At 46.3% G+C, this 13490-nt stretch overlaps 1 non-coding gene across 1 annotated transcript; it reads right to left on the bottom strand.

The window, feature by feature from the left end:
- Positions 1-4446: 4446 nt before the first annotated feature.
- LOC112910701 (U2 spliceosomal RNA) lies at positions 4447-4637 on the bottom strand. The gene has a single exon (XR_003233298.2). It is a non-coding gene; the product is annotated as a U2 spliceosomal RNA (small nuclear RNA).
- Between the last annotated feature and the right edge of the window lie 8853 nt (positions 4638-13490).

Below are 13490 nucleotides of genomic sequence, written 5' to 3'. Positions count from 1 at the left end.
CTAGTATAGTTCTGCTCCCTTCCACGCTCCTAAGGCCATCTTGTGCTCGCCAATTTAGCTTTGCAGCATTTCATCTTAGAATGAGGTGCTTTGGATTGCAGATATGCATGTTCTGTCAAGGAAAAGGAATATTTATCATCGTGAAGTAGTGATTTCCTATTCTAGGGGACACCTGGTTGGCTGGGTCCTCCGAGCATGCGACTCTTAATATCGAGGTCATGAGTTCAAGTCCCACGCCTGATGTGGAGCCTAATGAAAAATAAACAAATAAAATACTTAAAGAAAAAGATTTTATTTATTTATTCATGAGAGACACATAAAGAGCGTCAGAGATAGCAGAGGGAGAAGCTGGCTCCTCGCCAGGAGCCGGATGCGGGACTCTGTCCCAGGATCCGGGATCACCCCCGGAGCCAAAGGCAGATGTTCAACCACTGAGCTACCCAGGTGCCCTTAAATAAAATACTTTATTTTTTATTTTTTTCAAAATATTTTATTTATTTATTCATGAGAACACACACACACACACACACACACAGAGGCAGAGACACAGGCAGAGGGAGAAGCAGGCTCCATGCAGGGAGCCCGACGTGGGACTCGATCCCGGGTCTGCAGTATCATGCTCTGGGCCGAAGGCAGGCACCAAACCCCTGAGCCACCGGGGCTGCCCTAAAATACTTTATTTTTATTTATTTATTTATTTTTATTATTTATTTTTTTTTCCTTTTTAAAAAAAATGTTTATCGGGGCACCTGGGTGGCTCAGTTGGTTAGGCATCTCCCTTCGTCTCAGGTCTTGATCCTAGGATCCTGGGATCGAGTTCTGCATCGGGCTGCCTGGGAGGAGCCTGTTTCTCCCTCTGCCTCTGTCTCTGCCTCTGTCTCTGTGTCTCTTGTGAATAAATAGATAAATAATCTTAAAAAAAATAATAGAATCTTTAGAAAAATGACTCGAGGTGGGACAGTTTGCCACCTTGCTGCTCAAAGTGTGGTCCCTACCCCAGCAGCACTGGGGTCCCATGAGCATGTTGGAAATGCAGAGCCACAGAGTATTTAACAAGACTCTCCTGGAACGTACGTGTACCTTACGGGTTGACGAGTGTTCTGCTACAGGACTTGATGACTGAGGGAGAGAGACGGGAGCAGCAGCAAACATAGTTTTTAGGATCTCAGCTCTCACTAGCAATATACGCAACCCAATCTCTCACCGCTCTTCTCTCACCTTTACCTTCTGAACCTCTGAGGAGAGTCTGCCAAGCAGTTTCCACAATCTTCTGGTGGTCAGACAGAGAAAAGGAGGGTGCCCAGAACACAGGAGGCAAGGTTTCGTTTTTTCTTTTTAAGTTGTTAGTGACTCAGAGCCTCCAAGAACTGTGGCTGGGATAATAAAAAAGCTTTAATGCTCCTGGAGAGAGATGAAGGAAGAAGTGTGGAGCTGTCACACTGCGTTTCTTTGACACGTGTTGGTGTTGATCCAAGCCTGAAAGCCCAGGATGTTACGCGTGGTGGTCAAGGCAATGCATGGGCCCACAGAGCGCCTGCCCCCAGCCTCTCATCCCGAATGTATTCAGGATCCTGGGACTAAAGTAGCAGGGCTTATGTGCTGGAGAGCAAGTTTCATGTCCCGCTAGATTAGATCTGTAATACTAGTGAGACTCAGAACCCAGAACGGGGCTTCACAAGTTGCCTGCCATTATTTAGCACCCACTGTGTGCCAGCTAATCCCTTCGTTTTCTGTTTTGGTCTTTGCACAATCCCAAAGGGAAAATGTTATCTATCATGTTTTTCACCTGAAGAAATCCAGGCTGCCAAGGATCACCGCCCAATATCTTCAGCTTTCTTCCTCTTCCTCCTCTCACAGAATTAAGGGGACCCTTACTCTTGGCTGGTTGTTTTACATCTTGGTTATCGGTGGATCCTTATTCCCATCCACCATGTGAGGACGTGGGTCAGGGTTTATGATCTCCACTTAACAGATGGGAAAACTGAGCTTCAGAAAGAGATTTGAGCTAAGTAGACGCGGAAACAGACTCAGGTGCGTATGGCATGGCGGGGGGGGGGGGGTGGGGGGGGGTGGGGGGGGTGGGGGGAGGGGGGCGCTGCATTGGCACGCACTGATTTAAGAAGCTGGAAAACATGCTCCCAAGAGCAGAATGTTGGGAGTCTGGCCCATTGTTTAAGATCCAAAGTGGGGGGCACCTGGATGGCACAGTCAGCTGCATCCAACTGTTGGTTTCTGCTCAGGTCCTGACCTCAGGATCATGAGATGAAGCCCCACAGCGGGGTGAGTCTTCAGCCAGGAGTCTGCTTAGATTTCTCTCGCCGTCTGCCCCTCCCCTCCCCTGCCCTCCCCTCCCTTCCCTTCCCTTCCCTTCCAACAAATCAATAAATAAATCTTTTTGTTTTTTAAATTTTTATTTATTTATGATAGTCACACACATACACACACACACACACAGAGGCAGAGCCATAGGCAGAGGGAGAAGCAAGCTCCATGCACCGGGAGCCCGACGTGGAATTCGATCTCGGGTCTCCAGGATCACGCCCTGGGCCAAAGGCAGGTGCTAAACCACTGCGCCACCCAGGGATCCCTTTTGTAAACAAACCTTTCATTTACTTAATTAAAGCCTTTCCCATCTTAGTCCTGACCATACATAAAGTTCCTTTCCCTTATTATCTCTAGTAGCTTTACTTATATATATTAGGATGCTTAACTCTTAGAAATTTTTAATTTCCAGTGAAAACTAAGAAGCAAGCCACTCTGAACCATCTCAGCATTTTGTGGCTTGGCAGATTTATCCTTTTATAATTTCTAGAAACAGGGATCCCTGGGTGGCGCAGCGGTTTAGCGCCTGCCTTTGGCCCAGGGCGTGATCCTGGAGACCCGGGATTGAGTCCCACGTCGGGCTCCCGGTGCATGGAGCCTGCTTCTCCCTCTGCCTATGTCTCTGCCTCTCTCTCTCTCTCTCTCTCTCTGTGTGACTATCATAAATAAATAAAAATTAAAAAAAATATAATTTCTAGAAACACATGCTTTCTCATGTAAAATTTCTTACTGTGGCACTAAACACGTTTATTAATAGATCCAAATATATTTAATTCCTCTATTTAAGAAAAAAAGCAAAAAGCGGATAAGCCACTTTTTTTGTTCAGTAATCGATGTTTCAATGTTTCATTTATTATCTTATTTGGATGTGATCCGGATCTAACGAAAGTAACTCATCTCTTAGCTTAGCTTAGCAAAACTTTAAGGTTTCAGGCTGAGTCAGTTCGTTTGAGCGTCCGCCTTCAGCTCAGGTCATGATCCCAGGGTCCTGGGATCAGGCCTGAGTCAGGCTCCCTGCCCAGCAGAGTCCGATTCTCCCTCTCCCTCTGCCCCCTGCTCATACTCTCTCACACACACACTCTATCTCAAATAAATAAATAGAATCGTAAAAATAATAATAATAATAATAATAATAATAATAATAATAATTCGCCTAGGAGTGCTTGGCTGGCTTAGTTGGTAGAGCATGCAAGTCTTGATCTCTGGGGTCGTGGGTTCCAGCCCCACATTGGGTGTGGAGATTACTTAAACAATAGAGCTGAAACATTCCATTGTATGTACACAAAAAACAGTTCATCTAAAAACTTCTTATCTATCCTATTCGTATGTATTTGATTTACTTGTTTTGTTAAATTATATTCAGACTACCCACAAAACTTCACGAGACAGGAGACAAAATCTGCCTCACGCCGAGGTATTTTCTGAGATTCTTTTTAAAAAGATTTTATTGATTTTAAATATTCTCTTTATTCATGAGAAACACGGAGAGAGGTAGAGACCCAAGAAGAGGGAGAAGCAAGCTCCCTGCAGAGAGCCCTTTGTGGACCTTGATCCCAGGACTCTGGGATCAGGCCCTAGCTTCATGAGGGCAGACACTCAACCCCTGAACCGCGCAGACGTGTTAAGGGTTTTAAGGGGGCAGGCCTGGGTGGCTCAGCGGTTTAGCGCCGTCTTCAGCCCCGGACGTGATCCTGGGGATCCAAGATCGGGTCCCACGTCAGGCTCCCTGCATGGAGTCTGCTTCTCCGTCTGTGTGAGTCTGTGCCTCTCTCTCTCTCTCTCTCTCTCCCTTCTCTCTCTCTCTCTCGGATTTTCATAAGTAAATGAAAGCTTAAGAAAAGAAAAGAAAAAAAAGATACAAATAAAACTTAAAAACAGCTTTAGGGAAATGAACAATTTAAACCAGAAAGAGAAAAGCACGAGTACAACTGTCAGTGTGCTCACAAGTTGTGAAACTACGCCAGGAATTAGCAAAGATGGAGAAAAAAAAAAAAACAAGAAATCAACTCGGTTCAAGTATCTATCTGAGCTTTCCCCAACTCTCCCCAAGAACAGCAAAGAGCCTCCCCAAGCGCTGCTCCAGACAACTCCTTGTCTCTCTTTCACAATCGAGTGTTTCCCCCGAGGGGGTGCACCGTTCCTGGAGGTACTGCAATACCAGGTCGATGCGCGGAGTGGACGGAGCAAGCTCCTATTCCATCTCCCTGCTCCAAAAATCCATTTAATATATTGTCCTCGGATAGAGGACGTATCAGATATTAAACTGATAAGAACAGATACTACACTTGATCTTAGCCAAAAGGCCGAGAAGCGATGCCGCCACGCACGCCCCCGCGCATGCCCTCCCGACCACGTCCACCTTTCACTCACGGTGACTCGGCTCCCGCTCCGGCCACGTCTCGCTCCCCCGCTTCTCCCACCGTGGCACGGGCGGCACTAGCCGCTAGGCTCTCGTGCGGCTTTGTAAAGTCTCTTCCTTTTAAAAGACAAACGATGCGTCCGTCGTCGCGTCGTCGCCGGCCCCGCAAGGCCCTTCCTAATTTGAATGGCCCGCCCCTCCGCGCGCGGAGCCCTAGAGGCGCGGCGGGCGGCGGAACCTGGCTGCAGGCCAGGCGCCCTCGGCCTCTCGCTGTGGCCCGCCTAGGGGGGCGCCCGGGAACCGGGCGTGGGGCTGGCGCCGGGGGCTGGCGCTGAGTCGTCCCAGGGCCCAGGAGGCTCCTCACGTCGTCACTGCGGGACCCTCCAGGCTGGCTGGGGCCAGGGCGTGGGGAACCACAGCACGGCGTCACTTGACATTTAGCCTTTTAGCCTCATCGGGGTCCTGTGCTCAAGTCCCACTCGCACGTGGAGCCTACTTAAATAAATACAATATTTAAAAAAATGATTTCTCGGGGCACGTGGGTGGCTCAGTCGCTTTCGCGTCTTCCTTTGGCTCAGGTCATGATCCTGGAGTCTTGGGACTGAGCCCGGCGTTGGTCTCCCTGCCCAGTGGGGAGTTTGCTTCTCTCTCTCTCTCTCTCTCTCTCTCTCTGCTACTCCCCCTGCTTGTGTTCTCTCTTTTTCTGTGTCAAATAAATGAGTGAAATCTTTTAAAAAATGATTTCGGGGCAGCCCGGGTGGCTCAGCTGTTTAGCACCGACTTTAGCCCAGGGCGTGATCCTGGACACCCAGGATCGAGTCCCACGTCAGGCTCCCTGCATGGAGCCTGCTTCTCCCTCTGTCTGTCTCTGCCTCTCTCTTTCTCTGTCTCTCTCTCTCATGATTAAATAAAGAAAATCTTTAAAAAAATAAAAATAAAAAATGATTTCCCCTTCTAGTTCACACACCAGCTTCTCGTGTGTTTGGTTAATGTGGGTCTCCCTTAGCCGGCTCACATCAATGGGCACAGACCAAAGTGCCTGCAAAGTTAGAGCAACAACAAGTGTGACGGTCAGGCCCTTTCCAAGTGTCCAAGTTGCTATCGCTTCAAGGGAGTCGGGAATGATAAGCCAGGGGCAGAGACTTGAAGAGTACAGCTAGCTTTCTCAGCCAGTGCGTGTTCCCCACGGCCTCGCCCAACCGTCTTGTTATCAAACTCTTGCATCCTATGCAGTGGTGTCTTCATAAGCCAGGTTGTTCATCTTTCCATGTGCTTCACATCCACTATTATTTGCTGTGAACTGAGTGTTCATATTCTTTGCTCACTGTCCTTAGAATTGTTGATTTTTTTGCATTTCTATCTCTGGCGCACTTGGTATTTGTCCTAGTATATAAGTTCCAGTATTAATCTGACTTTATTTTTCTGGATGGCTACCCAGTGGTTCCTGCATCATATATGGAAGAGCCCATCTAATCATCATCTTCAGATGCCACCTTTATCATACCAAAAAGTCCTCATATATATTTAGATCTATTTCTGGATCTCCCTTTCTTTCCTATTTTTCTTTCGTTTATTTTATATTTAGTTTTTATTTACTTATTCATGACATGGGGGTGGGGGAGAGAGAGAGAGAGAGAGAGGCAGGCTCCATGCAGGGAGCCGGTTGTGGGACTCGATCCCGGGACTCCAGGATCAGGCCCTGGGCTGAAGGTGGCGCTAAACCGCTGAGCCACCGGGCTGCCCTGAAAACCTGTTTTTAAATTTGTTGATTCAGAGGCACCTTGGTGGCGCAGTCAGTTAAATATCTAGCTTTTGCTTTCGGCTTAGGTCCTGATCTCAGGGCCCTGGGATCAAGCCCCACATCAGGCTCCGTGCTCAGCTTGGAGTCTGTTTGAGATTCTCTCTCCTCTCTCTGCCCCTCCTGCTCATGCTCTCTGTCCCTCTGTCCCTCTCTTCCTCTCTCCCTTTCTCCCTCTCTCAAATAAATAAATCTTTCAACAAAATAATAACATAAAATGAAATTTTTGATCCACCCAATTCTTCGGTGTAACACCTGCTCTGCACCTGTCACTGTGTGGGCCCGGGATCACAGAGGTGAACGTGACCTTGTCCTTGGTCACAAGGGGCATCTGCCATGCTCATGCTCTTCCATTCCTCTCTGCCGCCATTCAGCCACATCCACTCCTCACACAGCTGTTGGGGAAGCCTATGCACAACCAGAGAACATCTGTTGGTGCCACGGTTGCCGACTCCAGGGGCTCCTGTGCTCAGTCCTCGGGTCTGAGAGGGCATTGGGTCCCCACCAGCCGAGGAGGACAGCACCCTCAAGTCCAGGCCCCATTGCATATGTGTTGACTGGTCCTGTGGCAGCCCTGCCTTCAAGCCAGTGTCTACACTGTCCCCTTGCACGGCTCCATCAGCTTCTTTCCATCACCCCAGCTTTCATAACTAGTGGAAGAGACCTGGCTGGAGAGACTAGTGAAAGATACCTTGTTTCAAAGGTAGCTAAAAAAAAAAAAAAAAAAAAAAAAAAAAAAGATTTTATTTGAGAGAGAGAGAGAGAGAGAGAGAGAGCATGAATGGAGGGGGAGGGGCAGAGGGAGAAGCACTCCCTGCTGAGTGGGAACCTCAAAGTCGGGGCTCCTTCCCAGGATCCTGGGATCAGGACCTGAGCCAAAGGCAGACACCTAACCAAATGGGATCACCTAGGCACCCCTTGCCTTGAGCCATTTTTGTTTGTTGTTTAAGATTTTATTGATTTCTTCATGAGAGACCCAGAGAGAGAGGCAGAGACATAGGCAGAGGGAGAAGCAGGCTTCATTAAGGGAGACCGATGCAGGACCTGATCCTGGGACCCCAGGATCCCGTCCTGGGCTGAAGGCAGACACTTAACTGCTGAGCCACCCAAGCGTCCCCCAAATAAAAATCTTTAAAAAAAATGGGGCACCTGGTGGCTCAGTGGTTGAAAGTCTGCCCTTGGATGATGTTGTGATTCTGGGGTTCTGAGATCAAGTCCCACATCAGGCTCCCCACAGGGAGTCTGCTCCTCCCTCTGCCAATGTCTCTGTGTCTTGCATGAAGAAATAAATAAAATCTTTAAACATTTTATTTTATTTATTTTATTAAAATTGTATTTGTTTATTCATGAGACACACACTCACACAGAGAGGCAGAGACACAGGCAGAGGGAGAAGCAGGCTCCCTGCAAGGAACCCAACGTGAGATTTGCTCCTGGATCCCAGGATCACGCCCTGAGCCGAAAGGAGACACTGGGCCGCTGACGCCAATTATTCAGGCGTCCCACAAATAATTTTGAAAAAATGACTTGAGGTGGGACAGTTTGCCACCTTGCTGCTCAAAGTGTGGTCCCTACCCCAGCAGCACTGGGGTCCCATGAGCATGTTGGAAATGCAGAGCCACAGGCTATTTAACAAGACTCTCCTGGAACACACGTGTACCTTACGGGTTGACGAGTGTTCTGCTACAGGACTTGATAACTGGGGGAGAAAGACGGGAGAGGCAGCAAACAGTTTTCAGGATCTCAGCTCTCACTACCGATATACACAACCCAATTCCTCACTATTTTTTTCTCACCCTTACCTTCTAAACCTCTGAGGAGAGTCTGCAAAGCAGTTTCTGGAATCTTCTGGCGGTTAGACAGAGAAAAGGAGGGTGCCCGTAATACATGAGCTAAATTGTTGTATTTATTTCTTTTTCAAAGATTTTATTATTTATTTATTTATTTATTTATTTATTTATTTATTTATGAGAGACACAGAGAGAGGCAGAGACATAGGCAGAGGGAGAAGCAGGTTCCCTGAAGGGACTCTGATGCAGGACTTGATCCCAGGACCCTGGGATCACAACCTGAGCCAAAGGCAGATGCTCAACTGTTGAGCCAACATGTGCCCCCAAATACCACATGTCTATAGCACATACACAGAAGTACATGAAATATGTAAACAGAGACCTTATGACTTGCATTTAAAAATTATTGCCCCCCCCAAAAAAAAATTATTGCCATGGGGCGCTGCAGTGGCTCCATCAGTTAAGCATTCAACTCTTGATTTTAGCTCAGGACACGATCTCATGATCTCAGCATCATGGGATCAGCCCCGAGTCCGGCTCTGTGTTTGGCAGGGAGTCTGCTTGTCTCTCTCTGCTCCTCCCTGGTTGTGTTCCTCTCTCTCCCTCTCTGATAGATAGATAGATAGATAGATAGATAGATAGATAGATAGATAGATAGGTTTTAAAAATGATTGCCATGGGGGTGCCTGTCCTGCTCAGTTGGCAGAGCATGAGACTCTTGATCTTAGGGTCATTTTTTCAAGTTCCAGATTGGGGGTAGTGTTTAATTTAGAAAAAATATATCAAGCTGGGCAGAGTAAAGAAAAAAAGAAAAGAAAAGAAAAGAAAAACCATTACCATGAATTAGATACAACAGTACAAACTCATAACTTATAAAAGTCAGATCAGAATGGTTTTTCTGGTAAACAGGACTTTTTCTATTAATTTTTGTGGGGAAGACATTGAAGATTTTTATTTGTCCTTGACAAAGTTCCAAATGACCTTTCCTCCTTTTTTTTTTTTTCTTCTGATAAGAATTACCTCTCTGAAGTTTGCACATCAGGAAGATTGTCTACCCTAGTAGAACATTTATGTCTCAAAGGCACAGGGAGAAAGAAATGCAAGCTCCTACATACTTTCAAGATAAATAGGGGAGGCAGGGGAATTGATAAAAAGATTAGATGAACTTTTTTTTTTTTTTTTTTTTAGATGAACTTTGAATAACAATTCTGGAGCCATCCAGCAAGTAGGCTTTGATTTGTAAGATTTGTAAAGCAAGGACAGCTATCTTTTTTTTTTTAAGAGTTCATTTATATATTCATGAGATACACACAGAGACACAGGCAAAGAGCGAAGCAGGCTCCATGCAGGGAGCCCGATGTGGGACTGGATCCCAGTACTCCAGGATTACGCCCCGGTCTGAAGGCCGGCGCCCAAACGTTAAGCCGCTCAGGTGTCCCAGGGACAGCTATTTTTAATTCCTTAAAGAATGGGTGGCCACCTAAGTGATATCAACGGTTGCAAGGTTTCTCTTCCTTCTAGATATGTATGTATGTATGTATTTAAAGATTTCATTTATTTATTCATGAGCAACACAGGCAGAGACATAGGCAGAAGGAGAAGCAGGCTCCATGCAGGAAGCCCGATGTGGGACTCGATTCTGGAACTCTTGGATCACGCCCTGAGCCAAAGACAGACACTCAACTTCTGAGCCACCCAGATGTCCCCCCCTAGGTACTTAGCTTAGGGGAGAACGTCGTACAAAAATTCCTATCAGGCTTTGAATATTGGCTTCCACTTGGCCAAATTTGTGATCATGGTGTTATTGAATCCTTTCAACTATCTTGTCAGGTTTCAGCCAGGACAAATAGTGACTATTTCTGACCGTACTGCACAAACCCATTAATTTAATTGTAGTTTCCCCTTAGCTATTTAAGGGAGTAACGTTGCAGTTCAGAGAAAATCCCTCAGAATCCCATCAACATGGTGGGAGGGCCTCTTCCGAGGGTAAACGTAGGGGCATTTGAGTTGATATTACAGAATTTGTAAAGGGCGTTTGAGGACAACCTCTTGCAGGGTCCCAGTTGATTACAACTGAGACATCAATCCTTGGGTCTGTGTTTTGATGGTGGAGCCCTAGGAGAAGGGTGCAATGTGGGAGGATAAGGTGTTCTTTTAGATGCCTGGCCTTAGGGACGCCTGGGTGGCTCAGTGGTTGAGCGTCTGCCTTCGCTCGGGGTGTGATCCTGGAATCCTGGGATGGAGTCCCACATCGGACTCTGCATGGAGCCTGCTTCTCCCTCTGCCTGTATCTCTGCCTCTGTATGTGTGTGTGTGTGTGTGTGTGTGTGTGTGTGTGTGTGTGTGTCTTTCATGAATAAATAAGATCTTTAAAAATAATTTTAAAAAAATAGACGCCTGGCCTTGGAGCTGCTGTAGCTATAAAGTGAATAGCGTGGTGGGTCTTGGTTTACAATCCTGTCCAAAGTTCTTTCAGAATGTTCAACTATTGTCACGAGTTCAGTCAGACTTGTGCCCTCCCATCTTCTCTTCTGCCTTTCTGGCCTCCACTAATCTGGAGATAATCCACTTACAAACAGGGCAGCTAGAGCAGGTTCAGTGACCTGAGGATGAGAGCTTCCAAACCAGCTTTAAAGTCTCCCAGCTTTATTTATTTTCAATATTTTTAAAGGTTTTGTATTTATTTATTCATGAGAGACACAGTGAAAGAGAGAGGCAGAGACACAGGCAGACGGAGAAGCAGGCTCCTCGCAGCGGGCCTGACACGGGACTGGATTCCAGGACCCCGGAATCTCGCCCAGAGCCGGAGGCAGACAGATGCGCAACCACTGAGCCACCCAGGGGTCCCTAGATTGATTTTATTTATTTATTTATTTATTTAAAATATTTTATTTATTGTTCATGAAAAACACGGAGAGAGTGAGGCAGAGACACAGGCAGAAGGAGAAGCAGGCTCCATGCAGGGAGTCCAACGTGGGACTCGATCCTGGGTCTCCAGGATCACACCCTGGACTGAAGGTAGCGTCAAACCGCTGAGGCACCCGGGCTGCCCAAGATTTATATTTTTAAGTAATTTCTACACACAGTGTGGGGCTTGGACCTACAACCCCCAAATCAAGAGTTGGATGCTCCACCTATTGAGCCAGCCCGATGCCCCTGTTCGCATATTTGAATAACAGACCAATCAGTACAAATTATGGAAGACTCTCGGAATGGCTTGTCAAAGATCAGTTGCTTTTTTTTACAAGTTCTTTTATCTATGAGAACATATCGAAGGTTCTAGACTGAAGATCTTGAATACCAAACTTGGGGTTTTGCCATTTTGCTTTCCTGCGTCTATTTTTGGCCTTTGCTGGGCCCTTCAACAAGTACATAAATGATAAATATCTGGCAGCCCAGGGTCATAGGCCCCCATAATGACAAAATTCTTCAAAAAACTTGTGGGGGTCCTCCCTAGGCTTAGGAAACTATCTATGACACTAAGTTCAGCCTTTGACTAAGGAGAGAAAGACACTGAGTAGGATCTTCTGAATCTTTGGGTAGTTTCCTATCATCTATCTATCATCTATCTATCTATCTATCTATCTATCTATCTATCTATCTATCTATCATTTATGAGAGAGTATATGCACACAAGTGGATAGGGTGGGGGGCAAAGGCAGAGGATCTGAAGCAGACTCTCCCACTGAGCGGGGAGCCAGCTGTGGGGCTTAATTCTAGGACCCTGAGATCATGACCTGAGATGATCCAACATGAGCCACTCAGGGGCCCCGGGGAGTTTCATCTTAAAAAGTAACTTTAAGGGGCGCCTGGGTGGCTCAGTCGGGTATGCCTCTATCTTGGGCTTGCCTTGTGATCCCAGAGTCCTGGGATAGAGCCCATGGGTTCTGCTCAGCGGGGAGTCTGCTTCTCCCTCTCCCCACCACCGCCCCATACTTGCTCATGCGCTCTGACTCTGAAATAAATAAAATCTCTAAAAAACCAAAAAACCAACAAAAACCCCTAAAGATAAGATAACTTTAACAGTCTCTTTAGGGTCGAGTAGAAAGGCAGTTAAGTGGCAGAACAAGCAAGATCTCAGATAAAGAAGGTTAGAAGGGAACAGTAGGAGTTATGTTTGTCTTACTGTGTTTTATTTTAGGTATTTCTTGGGTCTTTAACGTTTCATTGGCTCTTTCTTTGGTTGTTTTTTCTTTTTTCTTTAAGATTTTATTTTTTTATTTGAGAGAGAGGGAGAGAGCACGAGCAAGGGGAGGGGCAGAGGGAGAAGCAGGCTCAACTCCCCGCTTATCGGTGGGGCTAAGTGATGTGGGGCTGGGTCCCAGAACCCTGGGATCACAACCAGAGTGGAAGGCAGGTGTTTCACCTATTCAGCCACCCAGGTGCCCTTCATTGGCTCTTTGTAATGAATCTTTTTTTTTTTTTAAGATTTTATTTATTCATGAGACACACACACACACACACACACAGACTGAGAGAGAGGCAGAGACACAGGCAGAGGGAGAAGCAGGCTCCATGCAGGGAGCCCTACATGGGACTCGACTCCGGGTCTCCAGGATCAGGCCCTGGGCCAAAGGTGGCACTAAACCACTGAGCCACCAGGGCTGCCCTGTAATGAATCTTCTAATAAAGCTATTTTGGAATCTTGAAGCCTTTTAGAAACTTCTGCATACCAAATAAGTATGCTATTCTGTTTAATTCAGGAACCCTTACTTTCAAGTGCACTTCTTAAATAAATGATTTTTTTTTTTATTGAAACATTCCCTAGAATGGTCACTGTAATTCTAGGTTTTTAGTAAGATTTTGCCGTTTTTGTAGATAGCTACAGCTTCCAGGACTCTGGTTTTTAGACACAAAGTAAGCAGGAAGTTGCTGGAAGATGGCGTGTTTAGCTCTTTATATTTAAAGGGTCCTATTTTGTTAACTACCTGGAACTTAAATAAAAACCTTAAAGTAAGTAAATAAGAGATCTATTTCCTTTAACGAAGTCGTTTTGGGTGTCTTGGAGCCAGATTAATACCTAAGAGTGATGTGCTGCAGGGCTTGGGATTGTGTGATATTTTACACAGAAATCTCCTTGGGGTTGGTGGGTTTGTGGGTGAGTGTCAGTCTAATTTTTCTATGACCAACTTATCTTAACCTGGGGATCTCTGTTTTATTTTGTCTTATTTTGTTTTAAAGATTTTGTTTATTTATTCGTGAGGGACACAGAGAGAGGCAG

The sequence above is a fragment of the Vulpes vulpes genome, unplaced genomic scaffold (genome assembly GCF_048418805.1).
Source record: "Vulpes vulpes isolate BD-2025 unplaced genomic scaffold, VulVul3 u000000852, whole genome shotgun sequence".
In the NCBI taxonomy this organism is placed as follows: domain Eukaryota; kingdom Metazoa; phylum Chordata; class Mammalia; order Carnivora; family Canidae; genus Vulpes; species Vulpes vulpes.
The sequence above is the reverse complement of the archived record's forward strand: the minus strand, read 5'-3'. Positions and strand labels throughout refer to the sequence as shown.